The sequence below is a fragment of the Gobio gobio genome, assembly GCF_949357685.1.
Source record: "Gobio gobio genome assembly, chromosome: 2".
NCBI lineage: Eukaryota > Metazoa > Chordata > Actinopteri > Cypriniformes > Gobionidae > Gobio > Gobio gobio.
Genome location: NC_137098.1, coordinates 40272692 through 40288533, shown reverse-complemented (window position 1 = coordinate 40288533; position 15842 = coordinate 40272692). Strand labels below are relative to the sequence as shown.

The 15842-nt window shown below is 41.6% G+C and overlaps 1 protein-coding gene across 2 annotated transcripts in view; it reads left to right on the top strand.

Annotated features, from left to right (window-relative positions):
- sorcs2 (sortilin-related VPS10 domain containing receptor 2) overlaps window positions 1-15842 on the top strand; it is a 219534-nt gene that overhangs the window by 162561 nt on the left and 41131 nt on the right. The gene's annotated exons all lie outside the window — the stretch shown is intronic.

Here is a 15842-nt window from a genome sequence, read left to right as displayed (position 1 = left end):
GCAGGGAACTGTATAATTGTAGCCAAGAACTGCTCGTACAGTGCAAAAGAACAAAAAAATAAATAAACAAATGTTACATAGCCTCAAGCACAAAGCAGTGATCATGCTCATAGTGCAAGCATTGTTATGCTTTTTTCCTTTTGTCTTCAGTGTTTTCATGGGTCCTCGTCCCTGGTGTAGGTGTTTGATGTGTGGGCTGTTCTTTAGTCTGAGCCGAGCCATTATGACAGGCAGGAGGGACTTAATAACAGTGCTTTCACCCCAAGCATGCTCCTGACAAATTACCTGTGTGAGACCTGGATTTAGAGAAGGGTCAGTGGAAAGATCACGCATGCACACACATGAGCACAGACAAACACACATTGCCTTTGTCCCCCTTGAAAAAGGGAGTATCTTCACTGGCCTCTGCACTTTCACGCTATCACCTAGACATAATAGATGCTTAATGTCTATTCAAAGTGTTTGTAGTGTGTGGGAGAATATTTCCATATTCCACATGTGGAGAGAAAGAGACAGAGAGTGTGTGATGTCACAAGCTTGCCTATTGGCAGTGAAGCTGTCTTAAAGGGATAGTTCACCCAAAAATAAATTATTTACTCACCCTATGCTTATTTTGCAAATGTTTTTTTTTTTTGGGGTGGGGGGGGGGGGGTGGGCATACAATGACAATACATACGTTATATTTAAATACTTTGGATATCCTTCAATAGCTTTCTGAGCTATTAGCTATAATAGCTGCTGATAGTACTGAAGGAGCTTATATATGTATGCTGTAATATACATCATATCCTTAAAGGTAGACTTGATCAGCTGACAGTCAGCTGATGCGAGCCTGACTAACGTAAACTGCCAGAACGCTTGATTTCTGTCAGGACCACTATCGCCAAAAATGGTTGACAATTAGCATACAGTTTGGATTGGCGGTATGGTTCTGTTCTGGGCAAGAACTCCCTGTGCATCCATTCAGCCTAACATGGATAAGAGCAGGGAGAGCAGCAATAACCCCCCAAAACAAAACCAATGCCAATATCCCCCAAACACAAACTGATGCGAAAATCTGAATTACCTTTTTTTCCCCAATCTTATGGGGGAAGCATCACCCCAAGCAGCAGAAAGCAAGGACATATTTGCTACACGCACGTTGCGGTAGCCAAATTTGTATTAATTGTGTGGCATCTACTGGGGGAAACTTACACTGTGTTGTCCTCACTGCAGTGTAGCAACTGTAGCTATACAACCAGCTAACTCTGATGCAAAAATGACGACAAGTCGTAGTGAGCGATTTCTTGCTGTTTACTGTGGCTTCAACATCATCTTACATGACAGAGTGAAAACTGTAACAAAGAAATAAAGTTTGACTGTTTTAACATAAATCTTGTCTAATGAAATATACCTGTAAATAAACGTAAATAAATATTGTAACTATGTGTAGTCTTTTCTTTTTAAACAGTATTGTAACATTAACTTATTAACATAAAAATTATTTTTGTACTTACAACATTGCTTCTAGTGCTAACAACAAATGGATTACATGTGCTCACATTCTGTCACCTTCCTTACTTCTGTACAGGAAATAAACTCTAACCCCAAACTCCAGGTCTACATCAAATCAAAATAAAAGTCTCTATCAAATTAAAAGTCCCTAACATTTTGCCTTAATGGCAACACACTCCCCGCTTGACATCTGTGAGGTCACTACACAAACAAGTTATGTATTAACTAACCAGATGAACGTCACTCTCTACGCAGAAGCAAAACAAGTTCTGTCACTGGTCTAAGGTACTTTTTTGAATGTCCTTGATCTGTGGTCTTCAATTCCACCTTACGGACTTTCCCGTCTTTTCCAGGAATAGCCTTTGTGACTATCGCCATAGGCCAGCTGTTGCGGACAGCTTGGTTGTCCTTGAGGAGGACGACATCTCCTTCTTGCAGATTTTGTTGGGACTTGGTCCATTTCTTTCGGCCTTGTAAAGTTGACAAATACACTTGTCTCCAACGGCGCCAGAACATGTTGGACAAGGCTTGTACCTGTCTCCACTGCTTGGTTAAGAGGTCTCTGTCCGTAAAGTCTCCTGGAGGAGGTGGGGTGCCGACTTTCTGAATTAACAGCATAGATGGTGTGAGAATGAATGGATCCTCTGGATCATTTGAAACTGGAACCAGAGGCCTTGCATTCATAATTGCTGCCACCTCTGCCATTAGAGTGCACAAAACATCATGAGTCAGGCGAGTGCCATGTTCAAGAAGCATTGACTCCAGGATCCTTCGAGCCACTCCAATGAGGCGTTCCCATGAACCACCCATGTGCGAAGCATGAGGTGGGTTAAACACCCAGGAGCATCCTTGTTGGTGTAGGTACCTCTGCACAGTGGTGTCTGGATGATCTGCTCTCATCCCAAGTTCTCTGCAGGCCCCAATGAAATTCGTGCCACAATCGGACCTCAGTTGTTTGGCTGGTCCTCTTATGGCAAAGAAACGCCTTAAGGCATTGACACAGCTTGAAGTGTCCATTGAAGCAATCACCTCAATGTGAACCGCCCTGGAGCTCATACAACAGAATAATATGGCCCACCGTTTGCTCTCAGGCTGAACTCCTCTTGTACGTCTGGTAGTGATGTGCCATGGTCCGAAGACGTCTAGCCCTACATACGTGAAGGGAGGGCAGGCCTTGAGGCGCTCAGGTGGCAAATCTGCCATTAGTTGCTCCTGCATCCGACCTCTGAGTCTACGACAGGTCACGCATTTGTGAAGAGTTGAGTTAATGAGCCTTTTACCTCCCAAGATCCAGAGTCCTGCAGCTCTCACAGAGCCTTCTGTTAAATGTCGGCCCTGATGTTTTATTTGGGTATGATGGTGTCTGATGAACAGTAAGGAAACATGGTTGTCTTTTGGGAGAATTACAGGGTTCTTTTGCACAATCTCTAAATCTGCGTTTTTCAGACGGCCACCAATGCAGATGAGGTCATCCTGCAAGATAGGGTTGAGACGACGTAGACAGCTGTTTAGAGGAATTGGCTTGTCTCTTTCTAGAGCTTCAAATTCCTTTCCAAATGCTTTCCTCTGAACGGCTCTAATGATGACTTCTCTTGCTTGGGAAAGCTCATCTGGAGAGCGAGGCAGCTCACATGTATGCCATCCCCTACACTTGTCCATGATGTTAGGGAACTTGAAAGATCTCGCAATGTGAATTAAGAGTGCCAAAGCTCGCTGGAGTGTGTCAAAGGTGGAGAACCTCTCAAAACGCTCTATGCTGAGACCTTTCTCGTGAAGCTGGGTGGCATAACTCTTCACATCTGGACGAATCTCTGCATCCAATTCTGGTGAAACTAAGCTGAATGACTGAATAGGCTCTGGTTGAATGGAAGGCTTTTGCAAAAAGGTAGGTCCGCTGAACCACATTGTTTGTGTGAGACGTGATGCTGGAACAGACCTTGATGCAACATCAGCCGGATTGTCGTCTGTGCGTACATAGTGCCACTGTTCAGGATTCGTGGTCTGGCGAATACGCTGGACTCGATTGTGGACATATACATAAAACCGTCTGGATTGGTTATGAATGTATCCAAGGACCACTCTGCTATCCGTGTAGAATTTAATGGAATTCAACTTCAAGTCCAGTTCTTCCTGAATCAGTTCGGCCATTTCTACAGCCAAGACCGCAGCACACAGCTCAAGTCTTGGTATGGTTGGCTCAGATTGAGGAGCAAGTTTAGACTTCCCCATGACAAATCCAATGTCAACAATGCCTTCTTGGATGGTCTTCAAATAGGCTACAGCCCCAATGGCCATTGTAGAAGCATCACAGAACACACAGAGTTCCACTCGTTCGGCTTTGGTTAGAGAGATGCCTGTGTACATCCTTGGTATATGGAAGTGCTTCAACTCTTGAAGTGAGTTTCGCCAAGCCTCCCACTTGCCTAATTTATCTTCAGGTAATGGAGTGTCCCACTCTGAAGCCCCAGAATTCAGCTCTCTGAGAAGGGCTCTTCCTTGGATTACGATCGGAGCCAAAAAACCCAAGGGATCAAAAACACTGTTCACCAGGGAGAGAACTCCACGGCGGGTAAACGGTTTTACATCAGTTGACACAGAGAAGGTGAATGTGTCCCTAGCTACCTCCCACAAGAGGCCTAAGCTGCGTTGGGTGGGCGACTCCTTCCCACAGAGGTCTACCTCTTTTCCAGCTGCCACACAGTCCTCACTTGGGAAAGCTGCCAAGACAGCCGTACTGTTCGATGCAAACTTGTGGAGCCTAAGGTTGGACTCAGCCAATGAAGCCTGAGTCCTACGCAGCAAGTCAATGGCTTCAGCATCAGTAGGGACAGAACAAAGACCGTCATCAACATAAAAGTGGCGCTCGACAAAGTTGACGGTGTCTTGTCCATATCTTTGCGCACCCTTTCTGACAGCTCTTCTAAGCCCATAAATTGCCACTGCTGGAGACGGGCTGTTCCCAAACACATGGACCTTCATCCTGTAGTCTACGACTTCACTTGCCACATCATTGTTCTTGAACCATAAGAATCTCAAATAGTTCCTATGTTTTTCTTCTACGAGGAAGCAGTAAAACATCTGCTGTATGTCTGCCATAACAGCCACCTTTTCCTTTCGGAACCGCATGAGTACTCTCAGAAGGGAGTTGTTAAGATCAGGGCCAGTCAATAGCACATTATTTAAGGAGATCCCGGAGTGTTGGGCGCTCGAATCAAACACCACCCTGATTTGACCTGGTTTTTGTGGGTGAAACACTGCAAAGCTTGGTAAGTACCAACACTCTTCATCTTCCATTAGTTCTGGTGCCACCTCAGCATGATCATTTTCCAGCAGTTTGCCCATGAATGCCACATATTGCTGTTCCATCTCCGGCTTTCTCCTCAAGTTGTGCATTTACGAAGTGATTCAAAACGTTTGAGTGCTTGGCTGCGGTTGTTAGGCAAACGTTCTCTAGGCTGTCTGAACGGTAGTGGAGCGACCCAACTGTGTGAATCATTTCTGTAGACTTCTTTGTCCATTATGTTCAAGAAAGTCTCATCCTCAATTGATGGTGCCAGCTTGTTGTCTTGTTCGGTGCGATCGAATACATTTTTACCCAGCCTGTCTTCTTTAGCCCTGCTGGGCCCTAAGACACTTTTCCTGGGCTCTTTGCCATGAAGCTTATCCCTGACATGCATAACACTTGTGCACGGTTGGAGGAGCGAGGGCCGTTGACAATCAAGCACTGTTGTCTTGTAAATGCTGACATTTGGCTTGTGCGCATTCCCTAGGCAGACCTCTCCAACCACCACCCAACCCAGGTCAAGACGTTGAGCAAAAGGGGCGTTTGGAGGGCCATTTACTTGTTCCCTTACCTTGTGCACTCTAATTATATCTCTACCAAGCAGCAGGAGGATCTCCGCAGTAGGGTCCAACTCGGGAATGTGTTCTGCTACCTTGACGAGGTGAGGTTGATGAAGAGCGGCGTTTGGCGTAGGAATTTCAGCCCGGTTGTCAGGTAAGTCGTTACATTCAATAAGCGAGGGAAGAGGGATTGTCACTTTCCCATCGAGTGCTTTGACCATAAAATCTTCAGCCCTTCTGCCAAATGTTTCCTCTGTGCCGGAGCACGTTCTCAGTAAGTAAGGATATGGCTTACTCTGAATGTTGAAAAGGTCAAAGAAACTGGACCTCGCCAATGACCGGTTGCTTTGGTCATCTAAAACGATATATGCCTTGATGGCTTTATCTGGACAGCCCTTGTGATACACCTTTGCTAGGCATATCTTGGAACATGACCTCCCAACTTGTCCTACACCACATACTTCAGTGCAGCTTGAGCTGACGACTTCCCCGCTATCGTTACCCTCTTCTCCCTCCCCGCCATTCTGTGGCGAGGTAACTGGAGCAGTGATCTTTGGTGGAGGGCCCGGATGCATTGCGGAGACATGCTTGGTGCTGTCACACTCAGAACATTTCACAACTGCAGTGCAGTCCTTCGCCACATGACTATTCGAGCCACAGCATTTGAAGCAGAATCCTCTCTCCTTCAGAAAGACTTTCCTGTCTTGAAGATCTTTGGCTCTAAAGGCTTTGCACTTCTTCAGTGGATGTGGCTTTGCATGTATAGGGCAGCTCTTATTTGGATCACTAGAAGTGCTCGACTCTGCTGGGAAGACATTGGTCTTATGAACTGCAATGGGGTTCTTGGTGCTTTTAAATTGGGGACTTTCAGCCTTTACAGCAGATCCGCTAGCATTTAAAAGGGCAAAACTGGGATCATTCCTTTTCTTTGCCTCATAGCACATGAATCTGGTAAAGAATTCGAATGGTGGAAACCGTCCTCCATTTTCTTCTTTATACTTTGAACCCGCAGAAATCCATTTTTCCTGAAGTCCATAAGGCAGCTTGGCTACTATAGGTTCAATGCCTCGTGCAGTATCCAGGTAGGACAAACCTGGAAAGTAGCCGTCTTCCTTAGCACACTGCACTTCCATCAGCAGATCTGCTAACTCCCTTAGCTTCAGATTTTCTTTCGCTAAAACCTTGGGGAACTTGTTAAGTCGAGTGAAGAGGGCCTTTTCAACTATCTCTGGTGCTGCGTAACATTCCTGAAGACGTTCCCAGGCTTTTCTGAGTGCTATATCTGGATTTGCTACGTGCACTGAACGCAGGCGTTTCACTTGGTTGCTGGATTCTTTGCCAAGCCATCGAGTCATTAAGTCTAGCTCCTCAGTAGCAGTAAGACCCAGCCCTTGTGTAGCATTTTTATACGAAGACTGCCAAGCACGATAATTTTCTGGTTTATCATCAAACTCATACAAGCTTGCACTCACCAGGTCACGTCGCGCTAAATATTGCGCAAGATGTTCAGTTGCAGACATGCTCTGATCAGTTTTTAGCTGGGGGTAATAGCACGGAGCAGAAATATTCAAGTCACTATGGAACTTCTTTGAATCGACTTCATTTAAAGTCTGACCATATGACAATTTGGCTGCCGGTGGAACATAAGCATCGCCTAGACCATCCTCTGATAAATTCCCATTTCCTTTGTTATTAGCCTGTCGTGGCTCATGTGAAGAAACAGGAACCTGCTGGTATGAAGAGAAGGGATTGTTCGGACTGAAAATGAGAGTGCCATCTGTAGCAGGCTGAAAAGCCTGAGAGCAAGCGTTCATAGCTTCTCGCTTTGGGGAGCTAGTTGGGCCAAAATGAGTTTGGACGTATTCGCTCGTCCGCTCCATTTTATCTTCACCTGACGAGCCTGTTTCATCCAACACAATACACTTCGCAATTGAGTCGGCCGATTCCCAAACGGCTGCTTCAGCTTCAGCAGCCGCTGCTTCACGACACATGGCGAGTGTTTCCAGCTCAGTCTCTCTTTTTACCTTCTCCAACTGTGATTCAGCTTCCTTAGTTGCCTTTTCTATTTTAGCTTTAGCCTCTTTTTCTGCATATTCAGCACATACTTTAGCAGCTGCAGCTTTAGCCCGTGCACGGATTACTGCACTCCTTGATGATGCAGATGAGTGAGAACTTCCACTTGCTACGGAAGACTTAGCACGTTTCCCTTCCATCCTGCCACAATGTTCAACACTAACTTTTCTCTGTTTTTTCACTGTGTTGTCCTCACTGCAGTGTAGCAACTGTAGCTATACAACCAGCTAACTCTGATGCAAAAATGACGACAAGTCGTAGTGAGCGATTTCTTGCTGTTTACTGTGGCTTCAACATCATCTTACATGACAGAGTGAAAACTGTAACAAAGAAATAAAGTTTGACTGTTTTAACATAAATCTTGTCTAATGAAATATACCTGTAAATAAACGTAAATAAATATTGTAACTATGTGTAGTCTTTTCTTTTTAAACAGTATTGTAACATTAACTTATTAACATAAAAATTATTTTTGTACTTACAACATTGCTTCTAGTGCTAACAACAAATGGATTACATGTGCTCACATTCTGTCACCTTCCTTACTTCTGTACAGGAAATAAACTCTAACCCCAAACTCCAGGTCTACATCAAATCAAAATAAAAGTCTCTATCAAATTAAAAGTCCCTAACATTTTGCCTTAATGGCAACACATACACCATCTGATACAACCAGCTTGTTGTAATCACAGAACTAGTATTAAACTAGTAGTCTGGTCTGGGAAACATACACCCTGCAGCAACATCTCCAAGTTAGATGCAACGTGCAGCTAGCAATTAAATACAGAACTTCCTCATTCATGATCTGCTCCTGTTGGGGTGATTCCATCGGCTGTGGAGGAGAAGATGACGACCCCCACGGCTCCGCACTCCCTCGCAGGATCACCAAGCCACGATGTTGTTAGTGTTGAATAAGAGACCTCTGCAGTGAAACGTACCTGCTGTGTGTATTTAGCACAGCATGTTATCGATACTCTAGATAAGCTTAAGCCACAAGCATGTTGCTAACATTAACACAGCATGTGCAATATATCGTGTTCCCAATAGCAACTATAGCTTAAGACCAGCATGTTTCCAATAGCAACCAGATAGCCTTTAGAATGAGCATGTTTCAAATGACAACTATACTTAAAAGAATGAGCATGTTTCCAATAGCAACTATAGCTTAAGTGTTAAAACCAGCATGTTTCCAACAGAAACCAGATAGCCTTTCAAATGGCAACTATACTTAAAAAGAACAAGCTTGTTTCCAAAAGCGTTACGAACACACATGCTTCCAATAGCAACTATGTAGTATTAAGAACAAGCATGTTTCCAATAGCTACTATAGATTTAAGACACACATGCTTCCAATGCAACTACAGCCTTAATAACAAGTGTGTTTCCAAAAGCACTATAGCTTTAAGAACAAGCGTGTTTACAATATCAACTATAGCTTTAAGAACGGACATGCAGTTACAGAATCAACGCTGAGCTGACTCAACTGAACAATTACCGTTTACTATTGTCTTTTTAGAGCTGCCCCACAGCATAAATGATTCCGTTTGCACCATGAATCGTTATTTCCTGTCCCTCACCGCAAGCTGATTGAATCTGTGCCGTGTAAAGAGCTACAACAAACAAAAGCAACCTGACTTAAGTTTAATGCACAGCATGGTGCAGCAACAAGCAAGTTGCCAATTACAACAGATAAACGCACATTTGCCAATATGATCGCATACGCCTAGCACAAGCATTACTGAAAATGACTAGAGCATGCAACACAAATGGCCATAGCAACAAGCCTGTTGCCAATACCCTGATAGCTTTTATCAATGAGCATAAAAAAAGAACTTAGTTTAGCTACATGAAAACAATGAAATATAGCCAGCTGTGACGTGGATGTTTGATCTTCTCTTGATATCCTTCTTCATACGGTGAGTGCAGATCTCATCTGAATTGTTCTTGGTTCAGTTAGGCTACATTAGTATAACTTCAGCGAGCCCATGTCAACAATGCAGCATGTGAGAAGCACTACCGACTCGGTCACTTCCAGATCAGGCAGTTTATTGCGAATTGCGAACTTGAATGAATCTGAGGTGAAATCCACGTGGGTAACGAATTCCTCTCGCTAAATCCCGATTGCACAATTCCTAGTGACATGATGCGGTTTCCCCGTCCGAATTCGCCATAAATGAGCTCTGGAGAAACGCAATAGCTGCTGATAGTACTGAAGGAGCTTATAGGTATGCTGTAATAGACATCGTATCCCTATAGGTAGACGTGATCAGCTGACAGTCAGCTGATGCGAGCTTGACTAACGTAACCTGTCAGAACTAACACTACGCTTGATTTTTTTTTTAGCACTTCAATATAGCTACATCACAAGTCAAAAGTCAGATTGTGGATTTATATCATTAAAAATATTTAATCCAGTTTCTTCTGGTTAAAGATCGGATTCATCATGCCGGTATTGAGATGAAGCTGGCCATCTGGGTCTGTGCAAAGGACCTGTCTGGTTCTCATGGTCTTTGCTGAGGATCTGTGCCGATAGCTGTCGTGTTGACAAGGTCTTCACAGGGGATTGTCTAGTTGACATGGTCTCTGCTGGCATTCAGGGCTGGTTTGTGGTCATGTGTAGATTCAGGTCCACCATCTGATCTGGATACGGCACAGATTTGGCAGAATGTGTCTGCCTCCCAAACAACACTAGGAAGAGTATTCCAGAGTTTGGGCACTAAATAGGAAAATAATCTACAGCCTGCACTCTAAAAAAAGCTGGGTTAAAAACAACCCAAGTTGGGTTGAAAATGGACTAAAGGGCAATTGGGTTGTTTAAACCCAGCAATTGGGTTGTTTTAACCCAGTGAATGGGTCGTTTTAACCCAGCGGTTGGGTTAGATGTTTGCTTAAAACAACCCAATAGTTTTAGTCCATTTTAAACCCAGCTTGGGTTGTTTTTAACCCAGCATTTTTAGAGTGTGCAGTTGATTTTGATATTCTAGGTAATATCAAATGGCCAAAATTTTGAGAACGCAATAGACGTGAAGAACTATAATTCGTTAAGAGCTTGTGTAACGGGTCTGTTGTCTGTGTTGTGTTTTGTGTGTTAGGAAGAACAGGACAGCATTCGGCAGTTTCGCTGATCGTTTATTCCTGATAAAGAACAGCAGCCTCTTTGTGAATGAGAGTCACCCTTGTTTCCTCTCCAGTTCATCACCAATTCAAAGAGGAAGATAAATCACATTAAACAAGCAAATAAATGTAAAAGAAAACATACCTGATAAAGAACAAATGAAAGCAGGCTCTTTGTGAATGAGAGTCACCCTTGTTTCCGAAAATAAATATGATGTACACCTGTCACCATGGTTCATTTCCACTTATAAGACAAAAATAACTCAAAAAGAGTCAAATGACAAAAATAACCACACAGATAAGTAAAATAATAGTATATACATAAATTGATGCGATACTGTAGTAGACGGTTGAATTGTTATTATTTTCTCTTCTGATAGTATCTTGCAAGTAAAAAAAATCATAAAGTCTTTACTGTTGTGCTGTTTGGAAAGGTCCAAACTTGTTTAAACTTTATTTCTCGTTAATTTAGCTAATGTATCAAATAAATACTTAAGGTTGTATTTGTTTTCCTTAATCTTCAAGTTCAAAGGAGCAACCGCTGAGGAGTTAAAACAAATCAGGAAGGTTATTTCTAAAGCAATGTCTTTAGTGGTAGAAGTGATGGTTCCACCATATTTGTAACAAGGAGTTAGTTTTGCCGCCTTGACTAAATGTAATATACACAAGACTATATAATGATCTGAGATGTCACCACTCTGCTGCAGAATTTTTATCAACATCAATTCTGTGTGACAATATTAAGGCGAGACACGGCAGGTGAAAACATTGTTCTTTCATGCAGTGGTCAATTTTTAGATTTTGGGCCAGTTTGCTCCCTTAACATGTAAGCTTTCATGTCAAAATAAAAAAATGTCAACATTACACATTAAGGTGGTTATTTCATTATATTTTGTCAACTTATTTCTACCCGAAATCATAAAAACTTATTCTACTGCGAGCTCCCGTGCTGTCTCCATTCACAGAAACATGTCATGCCTGGTATCATTATAAAGCTCTCAGTCTCATACACAGCGCTGTCTATTCCAAATATGGGCATTTCCTTTGTAGAACTAACCAACCGCGAAAGTTTGCTGCCGAAAACCACATCTGATTGGTCGATGTGAATTTCTCGCCGAAAAATCAGCTCATAAACGTTCACAGAAAAGACCAAGTAGCAAGAGGTAATAAAAAGAAAGTAAACAACAACAGATTAGACGATAAAATCCCGTCAGAATTAGATTCAAATAGTTGTAAATGGACATACAACAGGGACAGTTCTTTTGCCGTTTTTGTGACTGTTATGTGTGTTTATTACAGGGAGTGCAGAATTATTAGGCACGTTGATTTTCTGATCATATTTTTTTTCCAGGCACATTTGACCAATTCCAAACCACAGTAATCCTAATAACTACTATTGATTTAGTATTTAATAATGGATAAGTGATATATAATTGTTCATGAAGGCTGGAAATGAAAATCACCTTATATTCAGGTGTGCAGAATTATTAGGCATGTTTTCTTTTACAGATAAATTGAGCCAAAAAAGAGATTTAACTCGGACTGAAAAGTCAAAAAGTATTAAATGCCCATGAGAAGGATGCAATACTAATGCAATACTAGACATTGCAGTTAAGGCATGACCATTGGACAGTGAAATGCTCGTTGGGTCAGCAGGATCTGACAAAAACAGGTGGTGAAGAAAAGACACCTGTTAACTGCAAAAGAATTAAGAATTAAGGTGAAGAATTAAGGGTGAAACCATCAGGAACCCTTTAGTCTCCAGCGCCACCATTTTCCAGAGCTGCAACCTACCTGGAGTCTCCAGAAGTGCAAGGTGTCAGGATCTCAGAGACTTCAGTTAGGTAAAGAATCCTAAAAAATGACCCCCACTAGATAAGAATCACAAGCTGAAGTGTTGTAAAATACATGAAGAAGGTTTTTTTATAGGCTTTATGGACAGATAGGTTGAGAGTGACTCTTGAAGGACCAGCACCACATCCTCTAGTACCACTGTTTGAAGAATTCATCTTCCAGAATCTGGCAGTACGTTTTGGGAGTTCATTTTAGTCCATCTCTGCAAAACGGACTTCAGGATGGACTAAAAATGAACTCCCAAAACGTACTGCCAGATTCTGGAAGATGAATTCTTCAAACAGTGGTACTAGAGGATGTGGTGCTGGTCCTTCAAGAGTCACTCTCAACCTATCTGTCCATAAAGCCTATAAAAAAACCTTCTTCATGTATTTTACAACACTTCAGCTTGTGATTCTTATCTAGTGGGGGTCATTTTTTAGGATTCTTTACCTAACTGAAGTCTCTGAGATCCTGACACCTTGCACTTCTGGAGACTCCAGGTAGGTTGCAGCTCTGGAAAATGGTGGTGCTGGAGACTAAAGGGTTCCTGATGGTTTCACCCTTAATTCTTCACCTTAATTCTTAATTCTTTTGCAGTTAACAGGTGTCTTTTCTCCGCCACATGTTTTTGTCTGACCCTGCTGACCCAACGAGCATTTCACTGTCCAATGGTCACGCCTTAACTGCAATGTCTAGTATTGCATTAGTATTGCATCCTTCTCATGGGCATTTAATACTTTTTGACTTTTCAGTCTGAGTTAAATCTCTTTTTTGGCTCAATTTATCTGTAAAAGAAAACATGCCTAATAATTCTGCACACCTGAATATAAGGTGATTTTCATTTCCAGCCTTCATGAACAATTATATATCACTTATCCATTATTAAATACTAAATCAATAGTAGTTATTAGGATTACTGTGGTTTGGAATTGGTCAAATGTGCCTGGAAAAAAAATATGATCAGAAAATCAACATGCCTAATAATTCTGCACTCCCTGTATAGTCAGCTTAAGTCTATTTGTATTAATAATTGATTTATCATTTATCAATTTCCATGTGTTTTAAATATTATACACTACTGATATTAATGATCTGAATATATATTTTGTTTGTAGGTTGGGGGATTCATAGAAATGTATGCAGTTATACAATATAAAACTTTAAAGGCCGTTTTCTCGTTTTTTCCTCACACTAAGAGTCAGATATATCCACTTCAGTAGCACCTACAAGCACCAACATTTCCAGTCCTGAAATATATTCTGAAGGCTTTTACTGAGGGATTTGTTGATATATCATTCCTATCCTGAGTTATAGGTCCTTTTACTCCAAAAACATGGCGAAAATGTATTTTTTAAGGCTATTGTCAGTATTCTCTAATTTACTAAAGCACAAAATATCTAGAATCCCCTCTGTAAAAGCCCTTAAAATCAAGAATTTTAAACCTGGTCCTTTCCAATTTCCAGATTTTGTTTTTGGAAATGTATGCAAATGAGCGTATATTTAAGTATGTAAGGCATCATTTGCATATTAAAACATTAATTTACACAAAACTTGTAATACATTTTTTTCTTATTTTTTAGTTTATGCCAGTAATAAACTGGATAAGTTTCAAAGTGATATCTTATCATTTAAAAAAATTCCCTATTCACCTGTGTCTTGCCTTAAATCTAAAATATGATTACGACAAGGAGTGGGCCCTGACATGTTGATGTTGTCTAACTCCAATAGAGTTTATAATGTCTATAAATGCCAATCACAATGCATCTTTTTCATTCTCTACATAGATAATAAAATCACCAACAATTAAAACTTAATCTGCAGCCAATACTATCTCTGACAACAACAAAAAAGATAGTCTGTGCCTTGGTGGTCTGTATACAGTAGCCAGTACAAATGTCAAATGGAATTTATTGTTTCAAAAATGAAACTTAGGCAGGTCGTTTCAAGCTTGTATGATTTTTTTTCTTCTGTGATACATAAAAGAAGATATTTTGAGAAATGTCTGTGTCAGTGGTTTTTTTGTCCAAACTAGTGGAAGTAAAAGGTCACCAAAACGGTTTGGTTATCAACATTCTTTAAAATATGTCATACAGGTTTGGAACCACATGAGAGGGAGTAAATTATGACATTTCAATTTTGGGTGAACTATCCCTTTATGTTAATATTTATCACAATGAGCTGTTAAAACCAACTTAAAACTCACTGAGACTGGAAAGCAATTGGAACATTGGGCAGATTTGTGAATGAATAATTTTTTGAAACAGTGTTATGAACCAGGTTTGCTGATTTAAAAGAATGATACACGTTTCTGTTTAGAACAACTTGAGATAGATTAAAGGTCGACAGAATTGTGATCTGCCTTTAATCTGTGCCACTGACATTTGACCCCATCTCTTATAGGAGAATCCTATCTCTTTCTCTCTCTGAGAGGTGCATCAGGGACAGCTAAGCTGGAATGCAAAGCTGAGCAAGTCTTGGTCGTTTCAGGAGAAGCTTTCAGCTTTCAAACAGTGCTCCACAATTCTTCCCTCGGCTTTGTGTGGTTGAGTATTGAAAATCGGCCATTGCCGCAGTCAGTTTTCTTCAAGTCTGTCTTTTGTTTCAGTGGATGAGCTCAGGTGCACAGAACAGACCTCTCTCACTCTCTCCCCCTCTTCATCTCTCTATGCTTCTCATTTTCCCACTCAGCACAGACTGGATATCAAAACTGCCAATTTGCATATGAAATTGGGTGGAAAGCTAAATTAGTTGAGCAGCATTGAGTAAAAGCAGTTACACACATGTATACACAGACATGTTTGTCCCTTTCGCTGGCTGTTCTGTTTACAAAGTTCCACTGCACGAAAAGACTCAGTGGAGTACTTGAATTAGCGACTCGTTCAGAGCTTTGACACGTGATGAATATTACTGCTGTACATTAGCATAAGTAATTAGGTCAATACAGTCACATGGTTTCGTAGGTAAAGCATCTGAACATAGCTCTTTCAGAGCAATGTTGAGACAAGCAGGATGATTGTTCTCTCATGTAAATGCTCTAAGCTGTCCACAGTGTCTATCATCCAATCATAAACGGACATACAGAGCTTAATTCTAAATGACACTATGTAACTTGAATATTGTGAGAGAGTAGTTTGTAGATTATCTCATAACTTATTACATGACCTACACACATTGACTAAGACCTCATTACAAAGTGTCAGTCAGACATCATTGCAGACCACCACATTCTGCCCCATGTTATTGTACCGGCCTCTGTAGCCTCTTCCAGCCCTGCCAGCTCGCCGTACTCCTCTGGGACAGGCGCAGGATGTTGTTTGATGGCTTTTATCCACAGACCACAAAGGAGACTCTGTGCTAAACTCTGCGCGTTATTGCTTTAAGAGGGAAGTTTTACAGAGAGGAGAGTCTTTCCTTTTTTCCTCCAGAGTCTTTGTTTTGGGATGGATAACTTGTTTCACAGAGATCCCTTTGAGGGTCTCTCT